Source organism: Chenopodium quinoa, unplaced genomic scaffold (assembly GCF_001683475.1).
Source record: "Chenopodium quinoa cultivar QQ74 unplaced genomic scaffold, ASM168347v1, whole genome shotgun sequence".
NCBI lineage: Eukaryota > Viridiplantae > Streptophyta > Magnoliopsida > Caryophyllales > Amaranthaceae > Chenopodium > Chenopodium quinoa.
This window is the reverse complement of record NW_018743893.1, coordinates 153,634-167,729: the sequence shown is the minus strand read 5'-3', so window position 1 is coordinate 167,729 and position 14,096 is coordinate 153,634.

The window sequence follows — 14,096 nt, the reverse complement described above, 5'->3', positions numbered from 1 at the left end:
TGCTCTTTATAATTCGATTAGATGGTTAGATGGGATTTGCACCAATACACTTTTAGTCCTCTTATCTTCAAGATAAACTAAGCTAAGGTAGTCCACTTTTACAGTACAAGTTGATGAAGATGAGAATATTAGGTTTCATTTAATTCAATTCATAAATCATTATCATGTCAATATGTTATATGTACCTCCAAAAACTACCAACAAGCTTGTGGCCTTGAATGTTTCCCACTTATAGTTATAGCACCAATTTAATTAATTTATGATAAACTATTCACTTTGCCCATCGGACTTACATAAGCTTGATTTTAATCTTGATTATTATTATGCATGTATACTTGAATTTAATTTAGTCCTCTTTGAGAAAGGGGAGATGCAAATAGGTACTTGACGTACGTAGAATAGTGATGCTCTTTGTCATTATATTGGACCACGGTTTTGGCTTTGTGGTCTTGTCTTATTCAGTTATTCTTATTACGTATGCTTGTTAGAATTAGAGTATTAGACCATGTTATAATAGAATAGGTCAGCTAATTTTAAGTTAAATCAGATGAAATCAGAAACATATATTCATTTTAGATCAATTAACCATACCGAATTATAAAGATAACAATTCATATGATGAATCACATTGGATCGATAAAAAACGGTTTTTTCATCATATACCCTTGAGTTTTTTGTTTATTCACCATATACCCATGAAATTTTTCAAATTCACCATATACCCCTAAATTGTTACAAAAATTCACCATATACCCCTAATGAAAATAAGATGAGTGGAATTTGGTGGATTATACATCGAAACCACCTGAAATCTCTCCCCCTCATCCTAAACCACTCCTCTCTTTTCATCAGCCTCCTAAACCACTCCAAATCTCCATAACCATATCCGTATGATTGATTTTGAGGATGAGAAAAAGAACTTTAGGGTGATTTTGGGGGTGGAAAAAAGGAATGTGGGTGGTTTCGAGGGTAGGGGAATGTATTTAGGGTAGTTTCGGTTCATAATTAACCCTAATGATTAATGAAATTAACAATCATTAGTCATTAAGGGTATATAGTGTATTTTTGTGAAAACTCGGAGGTATATGATGAATTTAAAAAATTTCAGGGGTATATGGGGAATAAACAAAAAACTCAGGGCATATGGTGAAAAACCCGATAACAAAAATCCAACCCATGCCAAACAAAAATAAAATTGGAATGGAGTAGTAAATGATGAACTTTTATGAAGTTAGATCACAATACCTTATACAAGGTGAAGATAACATATACTGTACGTATGACCTACTGGTCTATTTGGTAGCTAATACACTACTACATAAACGAGCAAAGCAACCCCTAAAAATCGTTACAATAGGGCAAAACCGTTACTATAGACCTATTGCAACGGTTAAAGGACCATTGCATCTGCGGCCGTTGCATGAGCTTTAATGCAACGGTTCATTTAACCTAATGCAACGGTCCTATCCCATTAACCATGCATGGACCGTTGCATCAGGGCCTAATTCAACGGTAAATAAAATCTAATGCAACAGTTCTTTAGAAATCATACGGACCGTTGCAATAGACCTAATGCAATGGTCTTTTAGTTCTAGAGCAACACCCATTACTTTCTACAGAACCGTTGCATTATTAATGCTCGTAGTAAATAAGACAATTATATCAATAAAACTACAAAGAACAAATATTGTAAACATAATTATATAACAACCATTTTATTTTCTCTAGAAAGATGTATATATATACACATTAAGTAATTTTACATTGATGTTTGACTGTGCAAACAATTCGATACCCAAAATGTTTATCTAAATAGTTCACATAATATTTACTAATATATAAACCTATATAAGGACATTATAAAACCTAATTTTATATGTATCTAATTGTCTGACAATATTGTCACAATAATCCCATCATCATTCTTCCTCCTTGATGTATACCATGTGGTTCATCATCTATCATATCACCATGTACCTATATATATAAAACAAACAACTAAATTAGAAAATAAAATCATTTATTCATATCACTCAACATTTAAAAAAAAAAAAAAGAAAGAAAGAAAAAAAAAAGTTAGTTTAATTTCTTATTAGATAAAATTGCTAAAGAAGGTAATAATTCATATTTGTCATAATACAATGATATGTTAATACTAAGCAAGCCTATATATAATTAATTTAAATATCAAAAAATTAAATTAATCCACAAACCAAATATAACACTTAAATTTAGAAACACCCATAAATATTAATCTAAAAAAATAGATGAGCAAATGAAACAAAATCCCCAAGAGAAAAATAATCTAATTAAAAACATAATTGAAAGAAATAGAAGAATTGAATGATTTGATAAGGACTTGAAAAGAACTATAGCATGACCAACACTAGTTATAAAATAATTCAATACAACAAGGCATTAGTTAAATATTCATTGATTTGTAATAGCTAATTATAAACAAAAATTAGCATGTCAATAATTATAAACAAAAATTAAGTAAATTTGTAATAAACACATTAATACTTTATATATGAAAATATTAAAGAAATAAAATTGACATAACAAAAACTTACAAAAAAGATGATAATTGAAAGTATTTGAAGCTTGATGTTGGAACTTGAAGAGAGAGAGACGAGATAGATATAGATAGAGAAAGAGAGTAGAGGATAAACATCAAGAGTATGTACATGGTAAGAATTTATTTCGGAAAATAATGATGTCCTGTTGAATAACAATTTCAAATTTTCGAGAAAAATGGGAGCAGGAAACAAAGTGCATTTTTGCATTTTCACATTTTAACACCTAATGCAACGGTCCAAAATTGATTGGCTGATGCTATGGTTATGTTAGGACCGTTGCAATTGTAATACCCCGTATTTTAATTTAAATCATTATATTATGAAGCATTTAAATAATATGAAATGAATTATTTATGGTATTTTATTAATTTAAAAAGAATTAATTTTAATTAAAGGTCCATTTTTATTTATTTAATTGTTTTGGAAATATTTTATTTTATTATTTAGAAATTTTGGGGCATATTAATTTATAAAAAAAATTTAAAATCAATGGTATTTAAAGAAAGTCAAAGGACTAGATTGAATAGGAGAAGGGATCATTAAGGGTAGAAAAAGAATTTAAGCTTAGGAAGGTTTTAGAGAGAGGGTATAAATACCCATTTTATGAGCAAGTTAGATCTTGCCCAAGGTGAAAAATATCCAAAGATAAACTCTCTTTCTCTCCTCTTATTTTCTCTCTCCTTTAATTTTCCCTCTCCCCTTTTTAATTTTCACACACCACCACACACACCCATTTTATGAAGCTGTATGAGCTTCAACTTCAAACTCTTCTTCAGTATCATGGTCCGACTGAACTTGACGGTCGTCCAGGGGACGCCTCTCTTCAGGAGTCGGTACAGACATGGATGCCATCTCAAAAGTACTCTCCCCACAGACGGCGCCAAAATGTTTTGGGGTTTTCTGATGTCCCGCGGGAGAGTTACAATTTCGAGACTGGAACCGGACGCCTGTACCTGCAAAACAAACGGATGCTCCGGATGGTTGGAGATCCGCCTCCAACGGTCAAGTTAGTACTTGATTAAGGAGTAATTAATGCGGAAAATGTAATTTAGTCTCTCTAGGTGAGAGTGTTAAATGTGCGTAATCCCCCTTAATGAGGATTAATGAGCATATTTATATGCCTTGGGATGCGTGTCAATACTAGGTTTAGGTTAAACCTAAGGCTGACTGGGCTTCCCAAACATTGGGCCTTGTTGGCTGATTTTCCCATTTGGCATGGGTGGACACGTGTCGCGTCGCAATTGGTCCATGGAGGACGTATCTTTGATTGACACGTGGCAGGCTCCGATTGGCCTACATGAAGGACATGTGGCGAAACCTGGTTGGTCCACGTATCAGATGGTGATTGGTGGATAAAAATCCCCTAATCATTTTCCCCTCACAGGTGGCACGTGACTGGTCACGTGTTACCTGTGACAGGTGTCGCACCGTAACAGGCGACGGCCTGCTACAGGTGTCACTTGATGAAAGGCCGAGAGGTTTCCCGCTCAAATTTTGAATTTGGGAGTGACCCTTCGCCTTCTCATTTTGCCTATATAAGAGTGTGTTGACTTCAGTTATTTTCACACTTGAGAACTTTTTAAGAGAACATTCGGACCCCTGAACCTGCTCTGACATTCCGGATACTTTCTACCTACCGCCTGCTCTGACAAGTCGGCCGTTTTCTCAAAATTTTCAGAACTTCGTCAACTTCTCACTCGTTCAGGTGACCGTCGGTTCTCTCACTCTTTTAATTTTTCTTTATTTTTTCCTTTTTGAAATGGCACCACGGAAGCACACGACACGACCTAGGTTAGTGATCAGCCGGTCACCGGGGACGGCTGAATCTAGGACTAGGAGTGCCGCCTGCCCTTTTCCGAACCAATCTTTGCCCTTTATACAAAGTCCGACTGTCTATGTGTCTATGCAGAACATAATGCCCAGAACAAAAAGAACTGCTAGGATCACAAACTCAGACGACTCCTCCTACCAAGTGCCGATTAGTGAGACATCTGACCAGGTGCAAGATGCTGAAGTAAACCAAGGCGGCTTGACCGCCGACAGCTCTGAGGGAGGGGTCAAGGTGGTCCCTACCCATTTTACAGTTGACATGTCTAACTTTTCTCCTGCTCCTATCGAAGGAGAGGAGGCGGGCCCCTCTGGGAGAGGAGAGGAGTCGTCCTCTTCGGATTCGTCAGAGGACGAGTCCGAGTCTAGTTCTTCTGGTCATACTTCTCTAGACACAGAAGAGAAAAACAACCACCTACAAGAGGCGAGGCTTTCTCACGCAGTTGAGAAGGGGGACAATTGGGCGGAGCCGTCCGCCTCTTACAGAGAGCAAAATACCCCTTACTACTGCACTGTCCCAAAAGGCTGGATCAAGGCCATGCAAGAGAAAGTGGGGAGCTTTATTGCAAACCACACAATGGGCCCCGGCTTTTTAGTTTTTGTGCCGGATCCAGAGGACACAGTCGTCTGGTCGGCTGGTACCAGCTACGATAGCGCCTGCTTCGGCTGCTACGAGGCGGCCATCAGAGCTGGGCTGCGCTTCCCACTACATCCGGCTGTTCAGCGGATCTTGGATGGGTATGAGTTGGGGTTATGGCAGTTAGCCCCAAACTCCTGGTTCAACGTTCTCGGCTATGTGGCCGGGTGCGAACTGTACGGGGTGGAGCCAAACTTCGAGGCTTTCACCCACATGAATTACCTCAGCCGAACCCCTAAGGCAGGCGGTACCGGCTGGTATCAATTGACGAGCCACAGAGGCTACCTCATGACAAGAGGTAAAGAAAATAAATGGAAGGATTGGCGAAGCACCTTCCTTATCATTGAAAGTTCAGACACAGAGCTGAACAAGCGCTTCAACAGGTGGAACAAGGATCCGCCTCTTCTTGCAGGCGGCCGTAGCATGCCGCCTGTTCCTCCAAAGGCTAAGAAAGAGATCCTGGACAAAGGACTCTTCAAAGTAGAGTCGAGGGTCGACTCTACTACAGGGGTGCGAGAGCAAGTACCCATGCACTGCGTCCCAAGCTTTAAATGGCTCTATGACGAGTACTTTTTGGCCGCCTGTGGCCTCAGCAGTCGGTGTCCAAGAGGTAGCCGGCCTGTCGAATACTCTCTTTTGCCATGCATTACTTGTTATAACTTTTTATTTAACTTTGGTATTTGTCCTTGCAGTGGACGCCATGAGCAAGATCACCGCTCCCAAGACTGCGGCGGCTATGTTGCGAGCCTCTATCTTGCAACAATCTTCAACCGACTCTCCCAACAAGGAGGCGCCTTTGGTAAGTTCCAAGCCTTTCACACACTCTCCTTTTTGAAGTTGGGTTTACGGAGAGACTGACCGCGTGTTTTGTTGTTTTTTTTTTAGACGAACACTCCTAGAACTTCTTCTTCCCAACAGTCGGACTCCAAGACTCGGAGGACGAATGTTGCGAGCTCTCCTGGCACGGCCAAGAAAAATGCGGCGAATGCGAAACAGTCGGCCACTCCCTCCCAAACTCCAATAAGGCCGCCTAGGAGTATGGACCTGTCCTTGCGAATTCAGACTTGCTTCCCTTTTACTAGGTCTAACATGCTTGTTTATGCTTGATGCAGCCGGCTCTCAGGAACCGGACCTGATCGAGGTGGCCAAGTCTATGATTAAAGCCGTCCCTCCGGCTGAGAGAGAGGCGGTCAGGGGTGTCGGCACCCTTGACCTAGACGGAATCGCAGGGATCCTGGCTGAGGTATACTTGGCATACTCTTGTCGTTTAAACTCCAGGACGCCTGTTTTTTGTTTGAAAACTGACGCCTGTTTCCTTTTGATCAGGCTCTGCTCCGAGTGAACGGCCTTCGCAAGCCGCTTGATAGGAAGAACAAAGAGGTAAAGGCTGCTAAAGCTATGGCCGCCTCTGACTGTGATAAGGAAATGTTTCAAATTGCCCAAAATGAGATTTTGACAACTTATATTCTTTATTATCAGGCGCAGGTTACTTCTCCTATCCGGGCTCAGTTGGAGGCGGCCCAGAAGAAAAATAATGAGCTGGAGACCATCAACAATCTCAAGGCCGAGCTGAGACCTCTTCGCCAAAAAATGACCACATACGACGTCTTGGAGAAATCCTTGGAGCGCGTTAAAGAGCGCTTGGCGACTCAGGAGAAGAGTCTCACTGCGAAGCTCTCGGCAAAGGTCGAGCAGGAAAAGAAAGACTTGGTCCGAGAGATGATGGAAGATTCGGCTCAAATTCAGCGCCTGACCTGGGGCCGCCTCTTCCCCTATGCCGACTTTGCCTCATGGGAAAAAACGTACCGCCAGTGTTCCGACAGATACAATCAAGAGATCCTAGCGGCTGCTGAGGACGAGGCAATGGAGGATGAGGATCCGATAGTGGCCATAGTGCCGATTGGGGTGGATGCGTCGAAAAAAGATGCAGCTGAGGCCGAGTCAAGCAAGAAGAATGCTGACCAGGCGACAACTGCTATTATTGAAGATCTGCCCCCATCTTAAGCTTTGTCTTCTTCGGCCTGCGTGCCGTTTTCTTTCTTTTACCCGGCCATGGGGCCGGGGCTCTGAATATTTTGCCGGTCTTAATGACCGGATTCTTTTGTATCTTTTACCCGGCCAAGGGGCCGGGGTTTTGAATATTTATGCCGGTCTTTGTGGCCGGCTGTTAATATAACTTAGGCGACCATTATTTTAGGTCGCCTTTTTTTGCCAAAATGCTTCGAATTCTTCGAATTTGCGCTTTTATTTTGCTAAGTATCGAAACTCTGATATCCAGTTGCATACTATACCGACTGTTTCTTGCATGGCCGATAGTTGCACACAGGTAAGAGGTAGTCACGCTAGACAGGTAATGGGTAGTCACGCTGCCTATGCCCCTGGACGACTAGTTGTCTGTTTCCAAGCTAGGCGATCAGTCGGCTATTTATTCAACTGGTATCTGACTTATTTTGAAGACTGGATCCCCTTTAGGCGGGCGGTCCTGTCATTTTTAGTATTAACCAAGTAGGAAGATGGTTTCTCGCCTGCCATGGTTTTAAGCGAGAGAAACTAGGCGGTCTGGGCCGGCTAGTCCCTCTGTGTTAACTTAGTGAGAACAGGCGATATATGAACACCTTTTTAGTTTTATACCAAGTTTTAAGGAGTGACCAATTAAACATGGTTGTTACTTAGACGCCGAGTGACTGAGTAGTAGGGGCTTCAAACGGTGGGTACCGATTGTTCCCCTTTATTCGCCAATGTTTGTTGGCTATTAACTCATAAGGTACCGACTGTTCTTATCCCAAGTAGTTCAGTCGGTCGGCTGACACGGATGGTTACTGCAAACACTTGTTGGACCTAATTACTAGGTTAAGTGAGAGGTATCCTTGTCTGAGAAACGGCTACGTGGTTGTCTTGGTTAGACAGTTGTATAGGTGCCGTGTAATTATTTTATAGAACAATGTTCCACCCAAAAGGGAGCTGCCCTCTGCGACGAATTTCATCCAGATGGATGCCGCTGGAGGCCTGCTATGATGTTGGGACAGGTCGGATTAGTTTATCGTTTGAATCAGTTGGCATGGCGCCTGATCTGATCATTTCGGCCATAAGCCTTTGATAGTTCTTGGTGAACCATGTTATGGGAGAGTAGCCGGTTGTGTGGAACAAACGGCATGCCCCTCTTAAGTAGGAAAATAAAACATGGAGAGTAGCCGACTGTTTGTTAGTAGGCATGCCCCTCTTAGTACAAAATTGAATGAAACAGCAAACTTTTATTAAGTAGCCCTCGTCTATTTACATCATTCAAAAATAATATTTCTTAAGATTATCTACATTCCAGGTTCGAGGCAACGGTTGGCCGTCTGGTGCTTCCAGACGGTAGGTACCGTCCCTGACCTCTTCATAGATTCGGTAGGGTCCTTCCCAGTTGGGAGTTAATTTGCCAAACTCATTAGCCCTACCGACTGCTTCCATTTTTCTTAGTACAAAGTCCCCCACTTTGAGTGGACGCCTGTGTACTTTTTTGTTGTATGATCTGGTCATTCTCAGACGGTAAATTTCATGGCGCAAGACGGCATTGCCCCTTCTTTCTGGGAGTGAGTCCAATGCTAGGCGCATGGATTCCCAGTTCGCCTCTTCGTCGTATATTACTCGAAGAGTCGGCTCTTAGTGTTCAATTGGAAGAACAGCTTTCGCACCATAGGTTAGGAGGAATGGAGTCTCTCCAGTCGCCCCTTTTTCAGTCGTCCTAATGGCCCAGAGAACATGTGGTAGTTCATCCGCCCATAGGCCGCCGGCTCTTTCAATCTTCTTCTTAAGACCGTATGAGATGATTTTATTGAAGGCTTCTACTTGGCCGTTTGCTTATGGACGGCCGACTGATGCAAAGTAGTGTGCGATACCTTGGTCACCCAACTAGCTTTTGAGAACAGGCGTCTCAAATTGGGGACCATTATCAAAAACCATAGACATGGGAACCCCGAACCGAGTGATGACATTTTTCCAGATAAACGAAATTACATCCTTCGTCTTGATTCCCTTTACAACCTCCGCCTCCACCCATTTAGTGAAGTAGTCGACTGCAACAAGTATGTACTTCCTACCACCTGTAGCAGGCGTATAGGGACCTAGAATATCCATGCCCCACTTAGCAAACGGTAGTGGACTTTGAATGGTAGTGAGGTCAGTAGCCGGACGGTGAATTAGTTTTCCAAACTTTTGACACTTGTCACATTTTTTCACCATCTCCATTGCATCTGCTTCTAGAGTAGGCCAAAAGTAGCCCTGCCGCCTTGTCCATTGGGCAAGCGACCTGCCGCCTATATGGGAAGCGCAGTAACCAGAGTGAAGATCGTCTAGTATCTCTCGCCCCTTTTCTGGAGTAACACACTTCAAGTAGGGTTGGAGATACCCTCTTTTGTGAAGTTATCCCTTTATCATTTTAAAACCGGCTGCCCGTTTTTTCAGTGCAGCCGCTTGGTGATGATCATCCGGCAAGGTGCCGTCTGTCAGATATGCCCTGATTGGATCCATCCAGGTTGAACTTCTATCTAGGATTCCAATGAGGTCTTTCTCAATGCTTCTTTTTTCCATTACTTCCCAGAAAACAGTTCGGGGAGTATCACAGGAGGCCGAGGATGCTAATTTTGAAAGAGCATCCGCCTGGTTGTTTTCTGATCTCGGCACTTGAGTCAGATGAAAATCCTCAAGGGATCCGACTGCTTGTCGTACCGCCTGTAAATACTTGATCATTGCCGGATGGGTTGCTTCGTATTCACCATTGTATTGACTCACTATTAATTGTGAATCAGAACAGGCGTCTATCTTTCTTGCCCCTGCCGCCTTGCACATGCGGATTCCGGCTAGTAAAGCTTCATATTCTGCCTCATTGTTTGAGGCCTGAAAACTGAAACGTAGAGCATACTCATACCTGTCGCCCTCATACCTGAAAACTAAAACCTTGCCTTTTTCTTAATGGTCAGGAAGAAGTATAAGCATTTGTCGCCTGATCGACTTAGAAATCTTCCCAGAGCCGCCAGACAACCTGTTAACTTCTGAACCTCTCGGACGGTACGAGGCGACTGCATGTCGATGACCACCTGCACCTTCTCAGGGTTCGCCTCTATTCCTCTCTTATTGATAAGGAATCCGAGAAATTTCCCAGACTCAACCCCAAATACACATTTCTTGGGATTGAGCATGACATAGTACCGCCTGAGTGTGGCGAAAGTTTCTCGGAGGTCCGACAGATGATTTATCTGAAGCTTAGACTTAACGATCATATCATCAATGTATGCCTCGACGTTCCTCCCAATCTGATCAAAGAACACAGTATTTATCATTCGTTGGAAGGTGGTCGGGGCATTCTTCAGACCAAACGGCATGACCGTGTAACAGTATAACCCTTGATCAGTGACGAAGGCCGTCTTCTCCTGATCTTTCTTCCATAGAGGAATTTGATGGAAACCAGAGTAGGCGTTCATAAAGCTCATCAGAGCATGGTCGGTTGTTGAGTCGACCAGATTATCAATTTTAGGCAGAGGGTAATTGTCCTTGGGGCACGCCTTGTTTAAGTCCGTGTAGTCCACACACATTCGCCAGGTACCATTCGGCTTTTTAACAAGCACTACATTTGCAACCCAGTCTGGGAAGTAACATTGCCGAATGAACCCTGCATCAAGTAATTTCTTAACTTCGACGGCTGCCGCCTGACTTCTTTCTTCGCCATGGTTCCGCTTTTTCTGCCTTACCGGCTTCTTTTTAGGATCCACGACCAGTTTATGTACCGCTAGGTCAGGACTGATGCCTGGCATTTCATGGACTTTGAATGCAAAGATGTCCTTGTATTCTTTCAAAAGTTGGTGAAAGTCATCACCCAGAATTCTCAGAGCAGTCGTCCCAACCCTGACTGTTCGGTCAGGGCGCGAGTCGTCTAGGATCAGATCCGTATGCTCACCAACCGGCTGAGGGCGGAATTCATCTGACCGCTCCTCTGCCAATGACTGCTATTTTTTCTCTTTTCTTGCGGCCCCCATCTGGCAGCCTTTCTCTTCTTGTCGCCTGCTTCTTGAACAGGCGTACTCTCCTTGACATTGTCAAGGTCTGTTTTTCCACCACTTGACCCAGCGGCCATGACAAAGGGCTTGATATCCGAGAGATAGCACTCTCGGGCCATCTTCTGATCTCCCCGTAGGGAGCCGTCTGTTCCATCATCCCTCTCAAACTTGAGCAACATAAGAGACGGGATTATAACAGCCTTGGAATTATTCAGGGTTGGTCGTCCTAGAATCATGTTGTAGGCCGAGAGTTCCTCAACTACCAAGAACCGGACCACCATGTGTCGACCTTCCCCTTTTTCACCCAGGCGGATGGGTAAATCCACTCATCCCACTGGGTGGACTCCTCCTCCTCCAAACCCTACTAGAGGGTGGGATACCGGATGTATGCAATCAGTCTGATATTTGAGCTTTAACAGACATTTGCTACTGATAAGATCTGAGGAGCTGCCGGTATCTATGAGGATTCGGCCAACCCTCTGATTGGCCACTTTACATTCAATAACAATAGGGTCGTCATGCGGCCCTCTTACCCCTCCTAAATCTTCTTTAGTGATTACAATTTCAGGAAATGAATATTTGGAGGACCGTTCTTGGTGAACGGTATTGACGTCTAGCCGCCTGATATTGTCTTTGTTGCCCCTAATAGTGGGGCCGCCCCCTGAGAAGCCGCCTGCAATGGTGTAGACGACTGCATCATCTGTATCAGAGTTGTCGGCCTGTTGATTCTTTTTGACCGACTGCTTTTTCGAGGAAGTGTTCCCCTTGGATTTCTTGACATAAGAGTCAAGATCGCCTTGCTCAGCCAGGCGGTCCAGATACCGCATGAGGCTGATGCATTCGTTGGTTTCATGACCAACGTCTTCATGATAATCACAGAATTTTCCTTGGTTCCAATTGCTCGCAGAACCCTTCATGGGGGTCGGCTTCTCAATTGAGATACGTCCCTTGATTTCTTTTAGGATAGCTTGGCTATCCTTGTTAAACGCATACTTCGGGGAGTATGGTTTGAATTCTTTCTTCTTTTTCTGGGCCGGCTGTTTAGAGGAATCAGCCGCCCAGACCTCTTTTCTTTTTTTCTCATCTTTGTTGGACGACTGTTTCTGTCGTCCTTTTTTGTCGAAGCTCTTCCCGTTCGAATGTTTTCCCGTACTACAAAGATCAGTCGCCTATATATAGGCTTCTGCTTCAATCAAAGCTTCTTGAAGAGTCGCCACCCTCTTTCGAACCAGATCAAACTTGAAGGTCGACCCGTCTTTGAGGCCTCTGAAAAAGTCAGTATAGGCCACCTCATCCGGTAGCCCTTGAATCTGTATTCTCATCAGGTTAAACCGCCTGATGTAAGAACAAAGCCCCTCCTTCTCACCCTGCTGAATTGTCCCTAAATCAAGGGTTGTCTTCTTCGCAGGTATGTTCATGGCAAAGTTGGAGGTGAATAAGTAAGCAAGAGTCCTGAAGTTATTCACACAACCAGTCGGCAGGTTGCCGAACCATTGTTGTGCGATTCCTTTAAGAGTCGCTGGAAAACACTTGCACCAAGTGGGATCATCCAACCCTTGAAGGTACATCAGGTTGGTGAATGCCATCAAATGGTCTTCTGGGTTAGTAGTGTCGTCATAGGCGCCTACTAACACATTTTTCACTTTGGCCGGCTGAGCAGCTTCAGTAATTTCCTTGGAGAAGGCCGACGGCTGTTCCCCAAGTCTAAGCAACTGTAGCTGCCAGTCCATAGGTTGGACATTTTTTGCCGCATGTCCTCCAAACAGAGGTGGCTGCAAGAAATATTGTTGTTGTGGTTAGGGGTGTACAAAAATTGGCCCGGACCTGAAACCGGACCTGAACCGACCTGAACCGGACCGGACCCGACCCGACCCGGACCTGTTGATTCAGGTCCAGTCCCGGTTCTTAAAAATCCAGGTTCCCGATCCCGGTCCGGACCCGGTCCAAACCCGGGGTTTTCAGGTCCGGACCTGAAACCCGGGAAAATCGTAATTAAAAAAAAAAAAAAGAAGAAAACCAAACTCTGAAAAATTGAAACTGAGTTTTCGTGGACTTATTTGTATTTTCGGTGGACTCATTTGTATTTTTGGTGTTTGAGAATTGGGACTTTATAGACTTTATGTAGTTTTGTAATTGATAATTTTGGTTTGTATGTAATTATTAAATTATGCAACAGGTCTAAAAATCATAAAACAGGTCCATATGCAGGTCCATATGCAGGTCCAACAGGTTTTGTATTAAAAAAAAAACGAAAAAGACACAAAATAGGTCCATTCAGGTCCAAACCCGGACCGGACCTGATTTTTCAGGTCTGGCCCGGAACCGGACCTGTTAATTCAGGTCCGGTCCCCGGTCCTCATAATTACCCAATTCAGGTCCCCGGTCCAAACAGGTCCGGTCCAGGTCCGGTCCGGTTTTGGACCGGTGTACACCCCTAGTTGTGGTACAAATGGTAAGTTTGGTACCGCCTGGTCACTATGAAAACCAGATTGACGAGAGGTACCGCCTATCTGACTCTCATGATGCGACTAAGTATACCTCATAGAATTATTGCGCAGACTGTCTTGAAAATGTGAAGTAGAGGCCGACTCTGACAGTCGGTCGTTCCTCTTCTGCTCTAGCAATAGCCGAGCATCTGTATATGTTTTCTTCGACCCATCCGCCTGAATATGACGAACGGGTTTCCTTTTTCCTGGAGTAGGAAAGCGGTACTTTGTGAAATTAAGGACATGCGGCTCCCACTTCCTTGAGTTAGGATGAGGGGTCGCCTCTCGCCCTTAAACAGGCTTTCTCTTCCCTGAAGAGGAAGGTTTCTTTGCCGACTGCTCCTTGGCCAGAGCATGCCTCTTTTTATTGATCAGCTCCTGAATCTCTCCCTTGAAGCCCCTCATGAAGGTCATGAGTTCGCTCCTTGTAATGGGAGCAGACCTATCAGCCGGCTGCTGATGAGCAGGCGGTGCACCGACTGGATCGCTGAGTCCAGTTTAAGGATCTTCCCGTTCTTTCCTTTCGGTATGA